The 12,917-nt window shown below is 36.1% G+C and overlaps 1 protein-coding gene across 1 annotated transcript in view; it reads right to left on the bottom strand.

The window, feature by feature from the left end:
* Positions 1–10,895, bottom strand: part of THBS2 (thrombospondin 2) — a 56,126-nt gene extending 45,231 nt beyond the window's left edge. The window contains exon 1 of the mRNA XM_072409352.1: positions 10,664–10,895. The gene's annotated coding sequence lies outside the window, so the exon portion shown is untranslated. The remainder of the gene's footprint in view (positions 1–10,663) is intronic.
* Between the last annotated feature and the right edge of the window lie 2,022 nt (positions 10,896–12,917).

The raw sequence follows: 12,917 nt of genomic DNA, 5'->3' as shown, positions 1-12,917 counted from the left end.
TGTCTGACGAAGTTCACATTCTCCTTGGCTAAGAAAATAATGTTCTACCTGTGCTTTTTACTAGCATTCGGTTTCTATTCGAAGAGGAGTAAAGCATGTTTAGTTTTCTCATCGCTATGATCTGTATGTCATCTATACAGAAATCTACAATGAAACCTTAGACACTCAAAAAATGCAATAGCAAACCACAAATTACACAGTTTGGATCACTAAGGAACTCGAGACTTAAAAATAATGGATAACAAGGTTGTTAAGAGAGGAACATGTAGTGTACAATACAGTGTACATTTCTCCTCCCCACACTCCATTTATATGTTTTTTGATCAATGTTATATTACACTTTAATTTAGTAATAATTAGAATTGTGAAAAGAATCCTTTACATTTTGTTGTTTACAAGTTTTAGTAAAGTAATAAATTGAAAATGAACAAATACTTTGACTATATATATATATATATATGTGTGTGTGTGTGTTTCAATATGTGTGACAAAGGATTCACAAAGCACTATTGGTTAACTTAAAAGCCAACACAAGGCTAACTCATTTGCAAGGGAAGCCGATAGAATAGGAACATGGTTGTGCTGTTTGTTCTTATATCTGTTTGAGGACTGAAGGACATGAAACTTAGGATCACTGTGATTTATATTGGAAATTGAAAGAGATTACTTACTAATTAGCTAAACGGGATTTGAATATACCATTGCCACCATAACCACCTCCTTCCTTGCAACAATTTTAAATAAGAGGGCTGCTGGAAGTACAAACATCAGACTTCTCCTCTCCTTCCTCCTGAAGAAGTGGATTTTGTTCCACTAAACATGTCGAGAAGTAATTCAGAATTTAAACCTTTTGGGGGAGAGGTCATTATATACACCCATGATTTTTTTTTGTCTTTTATGTATTTGAAATGATGTTTGTTTTTAATGTTTATTATTAATAAAATGTTGTTATTTTTGTAATATATTGATGGTACTGGCTTTAAAAGTCCCGCTTAAAATTGATGTCTTTCATTGCATATCTTTTCCTATGAATGTTAGGGATGTGGCCTGTTTAAGATAAATAAATGTATATAGGTGGATGTTTCTATATATATATATATATATATATATATATGTGTGTGTGTGTGTTTAAATATGTGTGACAAAGGATTCACAAAGCACTATTGGTTAACTTAAAAGCCAACACAAGCAGCACCTTTTTTGGGTTCTGATAACTATAGGCTTTGTTTTTTATATACAGAGTAAAACAGAAAAAAATGAATAATTAAGAAATATACTAAAGCTCCATTATTATCTTGATAGAAAACTGCTTAATGAAAATAAGAACTATTTATTATCAGTAATAATTTACAAAATAGTTTCACTCCATTTATTCTTCCAAGAGGATAATATAATTTCTCACATGGTGCAGTCTCCATTATCTTGACCAACAATATCATAAGTTTTGTTTTACATTGGCATTTTTCCTTGACTATTGTACTGCTACTTAACAAGAGGCAAGTAACAGATTTTAATGGCCATCTTTATTCATGCACATGAGGCTTTCACAACCAGGTTCAATATCTTCAGTGGAAGCTGAAGCACCATATTCTTGACATTATATAAATCACATCTACAAAAACCTCATATTGATTTTAATGGCAACCGTCCTCTAAAGCCCACCAACCACCTGACCCTGATATTTGAAATTTTGCTAAACAATAGAGCATACAAACACTTGGTTTCTACAGATGTCTAAATCTCCATAATGAACAGAAGACATGTTGCATTTTAGTTGGGATCTGTAGACCAGCTTACCAAAATGCTATATAGTATATGTATAGCAGTTCTTTGACATCGGTCATTCATGGATCCATCCTGATGGATCCATGAACGAAGTTGGGAGACGGCTGTACATTTCAGATTCTCATCTGAGAGGAGCTCATTCGTATTGGGCAGGAATCCTCCGAAATGTGTATATAGCCTAAATCTCAAAACTAAGTCAGCAGCAGTGACCACAAAAGAAAATGGAGTATGAAATAGAAAAAGAGGAAACAGATACAACAGAACAGTGCCTGCAATAAACTACTCAGCTCTCTCCAACAAAACTTTTTGAGTCCCCAAAATGGTAGAAGAAACCTGCAGTATTGGCATTCTACTGTCAAGTATACAATTGGGTGCCTGTCAGAAAAAAATGCTAAATACTTTTTTGTCAAATAGCTACAAATTCCATTTTTTTAAAAACCAAACTAAATGACTGATGTTCTGGTTATATATGTTCTGATGATTGACCTGTCCACAAATTCTAGTTTAGCTTCCTTCAAAACCTTTCCACTGGACCACCCACACATTGGAAGAGAGACCCTCTTGGCCCAAGTTCTCAGGTTTTAGAATTATAAAAGAGCTTTTAAAAGCCTAACTTTAGACGCACTTTAGATTTTAAGAAGTTTTGTCTAAAATGGCACTATCATTTTACATATTTAGTGGCTTAAGCTTGGCTGGTTTAAAAAACACGGTGCTTCTGGTATTCCATGTATTTACTCTGCGAGACCTTGACTTTTTTTTATTTAACTTTAATATTAGAAATTAAATTTAAATATAATCACAGGTGATTCCTCCTAGATCTGGATGGGCCCAGCCGTATTCTTAGCCCTACTAATATTTTCTATTACTATTTGTAGCATTACACAAAGTCTTGTCGTGTTAAAAGCTCTGCTTAGCAGCATAGATTAGGTTTTAGGTATTTTTGTGAAGAATGACTCTTCATACTTGAAAGCATGAAAATGTGACACCTTTGTGTTAAACAAAATTTTACCCTTGAGGGTAAAATGTAATGGATTTGGCCCATCTGTCAAGCTGTTCCACACCCATTTTTTTCTAGCAGATTTATATGTTTATATGTTAAAGCAGACTTGTTAGATCCTATATCAGGTTTCCATCTCGCTGCTGTCTTCTCTACATGCCAGACCCCAGCCAATCCAAACCTAATTACTATGGGAATGTTAAGCTTTGAGCATGGACTCTCATAATGCAATGCTTTAATTTCATTTACAATATTTCTGCCTAAATACAAATAACCTAAAAAAAGAAAAAATTGTAAAAATCATACATAATTACTATTAGAAGCAATGTAAGCAGGACCCGACACAAGCCTTCTGAAAGGTGAATAATATCTCAGCAAAATATCAAAGGTAGAATCAATTTCACTTTCCTGATTCTGTTTTGTTAGGGCAAACATAATCATGATATGTCCTCCAAAAATTCACCATTGGCATTAAAGCAATTTTTTAACATTTATTAATTAATTATTAATATTATTTTCTGATTCTCTTTGCTGTTTTTATAGTCAACTCAATGCTGCTTTAAATAATGACTTCATCATAAGATGCTCTGTTTGTATAGATGGCTAAACTAATATAAAGCACTGTATCCCTTTCCACACCGCAACTCAAGCTTCTTAGCTTCATAGCAAAGCCATCTCCAGGCCTTACTGAAATGCTTTTTTCCCCTCAACAGGAATCCATGTAGATCCTGGCCATGGATGCTCCACATAGAGACCACAGACATGTATGAGGTCTTCTCAGGACACAGCCTCAAAGTCTTGGGTAGCCCTATAAGTCTATAAAGATTTAAATCTATATTACAAGGTTGGCCAGCGCTGAACAGGACTCCTTCTAAAGAGAAGAACACATTTTAGCATAACCTGGTTCTGTAATTTTGTCTGATGGAAAGGATTGAAATAAATCCAGAGACTTGGAGTTGTTTTTATGTAGCAATGGAGCTGTGCTATCCTGGCTTAGATTAAACTATCGATAGATGATCCATTCGATAAACTATCGTTAGATGATTGCCACAGTTGCAATCATTGATGAGCTCAGTGTGCAATCCCCGGGGCACTAGAGGTTAATTAACCTTTACTGCCCCGGGGATCGCACTCTCTTGAGTGGCTGCATTCATTGAGAAGATGCCCGGCAAAGGAGAACCTCCTGACATTGTAATATAAGTTTCTCTTACAAATTATACATTTGTATCTGTAACAAATGTATTATTTGTAAGAGATACTTTTATTACAGTGTAAGGAGGTTCTCCTTTGCCGGGCATCTTCTCAATGATTGCAGCTGTGGCTGCATTCATTGAGAAGAGAGTGCGATCCCCAGGGCACTAGAGGTTAATTAACCTCTATTGCCCCGGGGACTGCACACTGAGCTCATCAATGATTGCAGCTGTGGCTTCAATCATTGAGAAGAGTGTGCAATCCCCGGGGCACTAGAGGTTAAAAAACCTCTAGTGTCCCAGGGATCACAAACAGGGAGATTCCCAGGGCTGAATGCAGCTCTGGGATTTCTCCTGTTTTAATTTCCTCTTCTGATGGTTTCGCAAAATCGGTTCGCCGAAATTTCATGGAACAATTGGAAAATTGAGGAAATTTTTGCCATAATACCAGAGGCATTCTCGCTCATCCCTATTGTCCACGATAGTCAAATATGAAAGAAACGTTAATATAAAGTGATATAGCATACACAATTACTACACAAGTCATTTTGTAATTTAATGTTGTTAAAATTAGCTTTCCATTTCAATCTGTAGCCACTATAAAACACTTATAGTGTAGCCACTTATAAAACAAATGTAATCCAATAATACTAGCAGACATGTCACTTCCTGATTGGTGATTACAATATTTAGGCATCCCCTGCAATAGGAATTTAAGTTTTGGTGGGAAACTTTCTAAGTGTTATTTACTTATACAGGGATGCAGATTTTACAGCTTTTCTTATTAGAATAAAGTTTACCAGATGATTATCTGAGATTCCCACTCAAGATATGGCGGAACAAATTTAATTTTCTTCAAAGAAGAGTAGGAATGTGCAACAAAACTTTGCTAATATTCCTGCAATGGACATAGAACACCCAGAAAGGATTTCTTTTTTTCTCAACAAAAGTGTAATTACACTTTAATTACTGAGTTCAAAACAGTTTAGCTATTACTTCTAAAATGTTACTAAAGATATCATTCATCCCACTGCATACATTCAGCCAAATACAATTTCAAATGCTGGCGAGCTGTTCATGTGTGCGTCTTGTTCTCTTACAACTGTTCCAGTTTTTGTGAGTTAACTCCTGTTTCGGGGTTGACACGATTATGTTTATGGTTTACCATGATGTGATCAAAAGCTGTTGCATTCAATTCCTGGTGGAGTTGGTGCAGTAACCCTGCCAACAGGAAAGTAAAGCCTCATCTGCATCTACGATTATGTTTTCTATTTTCCTGTTTCTTTTTACTCTATTATTTTAATCACACACCACTCCTGCATATAATTGTTCTAGTTGACACCTATCTCTGAAGCCATGTCCACCTTGACAAAGAAGTTACAATGAGCAGAAATAAATACACCTGAATCGAATGCCAGCTTGCTCTTCTCGCAACTGAACTCCCGTTCTTACGTGACAAGACTTCAAGTTACAAGATCAGATTGGTGGATTGGCCAACTTCATCTCATGGCCTCCTTTACAATTTTATTTACACATTTTCAATTGACAGAAGAAAACGTGTCCTAAGCAAGTCACAAATTTTCATGGCTGCCAGAATTTTAAATACTGAGATATTGGGCCTGATTTATTAAAGCTCTCCAAGACTGGATAGAATACATTGAAGCTAGGTGATCCAGCAAACCTGGAATGGATTTCTTAAAAGTAATGTGCTATTTGATAGCAAATGTTTTCAGTCCTGGACCAGATTCATTCCAGGTTTGCTGTGTCGCCCAGCTTCACTGATAAAAGTGTATCCTCTCCATTTAATGAATAATATGACATCCAAACTGTCAAAGACCCTTTACAGAAGCTACTAAGAAGTGAATTTGTGTACAGGTGAAACATAGAAGGCTGAATTGGCTTCTGTTTTTATGGATATCTTTTAAATTTCAACAGTAAAATATCTTCCGTTTACCATAACTCTTCTCCACCTAGGAGTTTGGAGTGCACCTGCCCCCTTTTGCTTGGTCCAGCCTCCTCTATTGCATTTCTTATGATACTAAATGAGCGGGAACACCTTGTACGGCCACATTTAGTATGAAATTCTAGAGCACAAATGCAGAGTTCCCACTAATAGTTCCTAAGATTTAAGGAACTGGTAGGGCGTTTAACTCTCCAGTATTTACTAAAAACCAAAAAATCTCTTATGGCTGGATTGAACTTTCAGTCTTCACAGTTTAAGTAATTACTGTATATGCAAGAAAAAAGTTGTAATTTGTGTATTATGATTTTAGATTATAATGTTTATTGAGTATATAATTACCTAGGGAGAGTACAAAATAGAAGCACGGTGTCTGGATGCCTAACAGCACAGCAGTGGACAACCTCTGTTGGCCTCTGTTGCTGCAGGAAATTTATTTTAGATCTAATGTTGGAGCTGACTTGGCTGGTGTGCTATGTTAAGTGGTTTCCTTTGTTATAATTCAACACGTGTACTCTGTGATTGTGTGCCAGGCTGTTTGTATTAGGATGTAATCATGTTGGCTGAAAAATGTGAATGCTCATGTTACAGAAACACACACTGTAGCTTATTTGCCATTATGCTAAGGAAAGCCACATACCAAAGGATGAAAATCCATCTTTATCAGTGATTGTATCGAACATGTGAGTAAGCAACCCTTATTCTTTCATCAGTGTTATTTTTTTCTGCTCTGGTCAATAAACACTGGCCTCTACATATGAATGTAGCAGTGCTCAAATGCTTGCATGTGGAGACAATACATTTCTAATAAGTGGGAATGATTTCCCATGAAAGCCCAGGCTTTCATATAGTCAGGCACAATTGGATATTACTGTAACACTGTGCTTTGCATTTGAAGGTAGTGCTGCCTAAACATTTGCGTATGGAGGGAAAAAACAGCAAAGATTGCATTTGAACTGCTTTGCCTGCAAAGCAAACACATTTCAATAGGACCTTTAGGTTCTAAAAATACACAATGCATAGCAGGTCAAACCAATCCTCAGAACTGCCACCCCCAGTACTCCATTGAAATAAATTAAAAAGTGCTGACCTCAGTTCTAATGTACGTCAACCAGGAAAACAATGCCTATCTTCATGAGATCTATTAATGTCAAAGTTTCTATCATACTGCACATGACTTGGTTGTACTTTTAGCTTACAAAATCATATAAAGTATGATATATTAGGATTCAACATACACACAGTATTTGGTTATCCATTAGTGTTCAAACCCAAGAACATAAAATGTTATGTATATATTGCAGCTTACCATTCCTTGGATGCTGAATTCATCTTTTTACGCTTTTGGAAGAATAATTTGACACTCATCAATCACACATAGATATGATGCTGAAATCATAGGTGACTCAATGACTCCCAGCTAGTTTTTTAGCTGACCTGTATGTCACCACTGTGTCCTGCATTGACTAGGGTTCAGAGAAAGGAACCATGGCAGCCAGAAGTGGACCACAGCTTTCAACACAAGAAGTGTTGGATGGTATTGGCAGACAAATAGAGCAAACCATCTCCACTTGTTTCTTTCCCATTGTGTGGACTTTTTTTACATATGTTATATAAAGTAAAATACCTAGCATGTTGCAGTCTATTATGCATAAAACATTTATTATACTCTGGCCAATAATTGGGGTTTGAGAGTAATGGTGATATGCACAGAGCAGTCAATTACAGCAACCAATAATAGATCTGTCAACAGTTTACAGAGGTAAAAACAGTAACAGATAATTATGTTAAAAGTGAATAAAGTGAATCATAGTTAGAACCTCTGTTAAGTTTTTACCCATTGAGGGGATTTTACCTTCCAAGATGATGCAAAAAATTAGTAAAAATCCATCTGATCCAGTGGATATGGTAAAAAAAAATTTGAATATCATGTACTATTCCTCTAGTGCGGCCATCCCTAGAATAAAGGTACAGGGTACATCTTACCCGACATCAACCAAATTAGAACCTCTGTTAAGTTTATAACCATTGAGGGAATTTTCCTTCACCTTTCAAGGTGACACAAAAAATTTGTAAAAATCTGATCTTATTGGATATGGTCAAAAAATGTTGAATATCATGTACAAATTCCCTAGTGGGGCCATCGCCCAACATCAGCCAACATTAGAACCCAACAGACCTTCCAACTCTTTCTCACGCCATCTAAACCTTATGCTATATTGATACAGTTTAAATACATTGAACATTGTTTGTGGACAGAAGACCAGATTGCCAATAGGATGCCAAGTACTGTTTTAACCTAACAGTAAACTGAGCCCAGAAACGATCCAGTTAGTAATTCATCACTTTACTTTTCACATTGCATACAATATGCTTCTGAATGAAGGATTTCAGGCAACATGAAAGCCCAGGCTTTGGCAAAGTCTAGCACCATTGTGTAAATTTTAACACGTTCCATTGACAGTGAACTCAAGAGAAGCACATCTTCCTAAAGTTTAACTAGGTTAAAACAGTTGCATCAGTGTTTCTCAAACTTTTCATCTTAGAGGAACCCTTCAGGTCTTAGGGTACCCCTGTTAAAAATTTTATTCAGAGGTCAATGTAAGGAATTCCTTTTTACATTGGTAATCATTGGGAAAATACCATCTTTACAGACAGCTAAAAAGCCCATTGGTGTCATGGCACTGGCTCTGCCATATTGTCAATGAACCCAGAACTAGACAAGCACTATCAGATGGGAGGTCAACTAGGAGCATCCTAAGGAACCGCTAGCAGCCTTGGAAAAAACCCTAGGGTTCCATCAAACCCTAGTTGAGAATGGCTATGTTGTATTGGTATTTTTTAGAGACAGTATAAATTTAATACACTAAAGTGTAGACACATTAATCTATTTTGGCTGTAGCTCTTTAGCAAGATTTATAGCATTGAGACCTATTGCAAATTCACTTGGATCTCCATACCTTCTAAATTGTTGGCAGGACTGCATTCCTTTTTTACTAGTCTAAAAAATACTGGACTAAAGCTATAACAGATATGAGCAAAATGCATGCACATTTCATTTTTTTTGCTATGTATGGCTATGGGTTAAATCTGAATACAGATGATTGATCTGTATTCAATTAAACTCAATTTATTAACAACATTTAAACCTCCTTAGTTTATTCTGCCTATTTTAAATCCTAATTAACACCTTTCCTAATTTTTAGGGCTATCCACACTAACAACTACTTTCTAGATCATTTCCAGAATTCATCCAGTAGCTGAGCCAACATACTTTCTGACATAAAGAAAAAAAAATGATCAGATGCAGTTAATAAATAATTCTGCACTATGAGCAAGAAAGATTCTAGTTTAATAATGGCTGCATGTACATTCCAAACCAGTAAAATGAAATTGTCTGTAAGGCATTTTAAAATTGTCACATAGAAAAATACAGTTTTGTTTTATGGACATAACTGCTTTTATTCAAAAATATAAAAGCTGCTTTCAATGTAAAAGTACATGAGCTGGTTAATAATATACTACCCTTGCCATTGTCAATGACTCTATAGCATCTCCCTGGTTACTCTGCTATAGTGTATAGCACAGACAGTCTCCCCCTGCATCCCTTTAGGGCCAGCTATGGGCTATCAGAACTCACTAACTGTCAAAGAATGCAATGCTTCTCCATCCAGAAAACCCCAACTCTAGTACACACATCAACACCTTAAATCTTGCATAATACAGCTCTTAAAAGACCAATAAAAAACAAACAAAGTAAAACTGTAGGTGATCAATACTTGTATATATTTTCCCAGATTTACATTACAAAACCTAAACTCCTAGTTATAGAGGTTTGAACAAACCATATAACACTACCAGGGGTGCTGCTAAAAAGAAATAAATCTTCAAATTTGGAAGTAAAATTTGATTAAAGAAATAAAATTTAAATTCAACTTTCTGTGAAAATCACAAAGGTAACTGAACATAAAGATTAGTGGATTTCACCAATTATAACGAGATGGGACCAAATAGCCCCAAGTGAATGAGTTGGAAATCCAGTCTTTTTTATTTAATTTCACTTCTATCCTTTAATAACCCCTATTCATGCTTTCAACTTGTCTAGATTCAACTTTACAATTGACTAAATACCGATAAATCAGACTCCTGATTGGTAGATTTCTTTGTTTCTGATCATATTTAAGATTCCTGGTTGAATTTTTTTTTAAATGGTTAAATGTATTAGACTTAGACTTCAATGTGTCAGTTTCTTAAAGTTAATTCAAAACTGCTTATCAGTCTAAAAATAATTTGCCCATGGGGTGACAAAGCTGTAACATTTTCACTGCGGAATGAACAGTGTTGTCACTCTGCTAAAGGAAGTATAACTCCAAAGATATATTGGTAGAATCAACAGGTTACAGGAGGACTGTAACACTGTGTCAATGCAAATACCAGACTGATATATATATATATATATATAATAAATATCACATATACAAAATAATCTGAAAATAATGTGTTGATACAATAAATCCTTTAAAAACCAAAGGACTACAAGTCCCAGAAAGCCGCCACAGCTAACAAGTCAGCTCAAGCTTCTTTCTTTTTTTGTAGCAAAAGCAGATAAAAAAGTAACAACACAATTTCACATCATTTCCCAGTATCTTCTCAGCACTTATCTGCATGTAACACAGAATATAAAAAAAAGAAAAAAAAGGGGGGATAAATGTAAAAACAAAGAAAGCTTACCTCTTTTTGTTACACGTCTTATAAAAGCGGAGGTTTTCCCAATCCAAATATCAGAAGGAATGCAGAAATCAAGTTAAAAGACTTTCAAATGACTTGAAAAGCCAATGTATTGTTCCCTGGTAGAGCCAGCCAACTGCACGTATGGGGAGCCTTGTCTAGAATGGATAATAGAGAACAGTTCACTCACTTATATACTCAGCTTTCCACCGCACGCTGTCAATCAGACTCAGCCCCATAAGGAAGCATTTTCAAGAAGTTAGGAAAAAAAAAAAAAAAGCTCACTCCTGTGTGGAATGACATAAGAGTGTTCAGACCTGACAATGTAGTGGTGTGGAGGTGATGCTGAAGCCTGCCCCCTTCTGTGTGTGCTGAGGACTTTCCCAGCAGAGGGAGAAGTGGGGGGTGGGAGGGAATCACTTGCGTCTTTTGTGCTAGTTAGTAGTGGAAGAAAGGTTTCTAAGGGGGCGCGTTTGCTTGTTGGAATCAACTTTTAAGTGTGCACTTCCTACGTTTAACTAGAGAGTGTCGCAGTAAATTCCTTTAAGAGAATTCCTTAAAGAGAATTCCTCAAAAAGAATTCCTTAAAGTGATCCTGGTGATGGCAAGCGCTGATTTCTGACCCGAATGTAACAGCTGGAACCTCAGCACAAACCGTTGATAGGATAATGTAAGGACACCATAGCATGGAACTCATTAACCCTGTAAGAACCTAGACACGTGCCTTGCTTATGGATCACACTCTGTGGATGTGAAAGAATGGTGATCATCTGCGCTTCTATTCGTGCTGAAATGCTGCGTGAAACAAAAAAAATTACCTGCGGGGAGAAAAAGTTCTATAATTACCTTTATTTCTGCATCCACCCAGGGTAAATTATCTAATACTTTTCTACTCTATTCAAAACTGGAAAATAAGGCTTGGCTTGGCACAAACTATAAAGCTAAAGTACAGACGAAAAGCATAGTACATATGTAAAATACCTATAATCGGTCTGTTTTATCATGGGAACTGTATTTCTGAGATTTACACGTTTCTGCTACCAAGCATAGGGCTGGAGACCTGATTTTTGTCTGTTAGTATATGAAAACCTTTACACTGAACTTTTTCATTTTGTTCAACTGTACTGTTAAAAGTGTTGTTAAATGTATGGTTTTAAACAAAGATGGTTATCTCTTCTTTCAAACCTGTAAGATAATTGCTGACCCCACATAGAAGTATATGACAAAAGAAGGACAGAGAGAGCTGGAGTTTTTAAACTGAAAAATAAAAATGTATACATGGTAAATTCAATAAGCATTTACATTTGCAAGTTTCAATACAATATAGTATTGGCCCAATAGATTAGTCATTCCCATTCAAACTCCATGGACTCCATGCAGAGAAATTCCAAAAAAATGGTTAACAAAGAAAATAACTTTTTGCTGCCTGACACATTTCGCCTATTGGTTTCTTCAGGGGATTTTTATGACAACGTTAACAAATTTTTATTGTTGACGTACCAGTAAGAAATCAGGAGAAATTCTTTAAGGATAAAATCAATAAATTCCCAGGTGGAGTAGTGGGGAATCAGCTGGATTCCCTTGGTGCTTCAGCCTATTCTTCAATGTTAATTTTACTCAGAAGAAAGTAAAAAATGACACACTAAAAGTTTTTGCTTGTATATGAATAGTACTTTGTCACTAGAAGAAGGAAGGGGGGTGGGAAGTTGGCAACCTGTTTCAGGCATGAAGTATAGATACCAATATGCTAATCAGGCTGCCCTATTGTAGGTAATATACTGATGAGCCAAGAGGAATTGGCCAGGACTGGACTTAGCAGCAAACTTCAAAACTTGCAACAAACTAATGCAGGAGCCATCAGGTACCTACAGTTTATACCTAAGCACTTTGTACCTACCCCTTCCATTTGTGGGACTATAGGTTTCAAAGTGTGGCTTTTGGTGGTTGAAAACATGCCAGCTGCTTGATTGCCCTAACCACTGCATTTGTTAACAAACCAGCATTTAAACCTTTTATAGTGTGAGATATTTACCTGCTCTCTACCACCCCCCATTATTCCCTATGGGGCCACGGATAACATCCCACTCCTCTCAGGTGTGAGGAATCGGTAACTCGACCTCCCTAATGCCCAAGCCCCTAATTCATAGCATATACTTATACATACTATGGTATTTGTGAGTTTTAATATCCAGCAAGATTTTATAGAAATTCATAATTCTAACAGAATAGATTAACAAACATCAAGCAGAAATGAGTT

The sequence above is a fragment of the Pyxicephalus adspersus genome, chromosome 4, assembly GCF_032062135.1.
Source record: "Pyxicephalus adspersus chromosome 4, UCB_Pads_2.0, whole genome shotgun sequence".
NCBI classification, from domain to species: domain Eukaryota; kingdom Metazoa; phylum Chordata; class Amphibia; order Anura; family Pyxicephalidae; genus Pyxicephalus; species Pyxicephalus adspersus.
The sequence above is the reverse complement of the archived record's forward strand: the minus strand, read 5'-3'. Positions and strand labels throughout refer to the sequence as shown.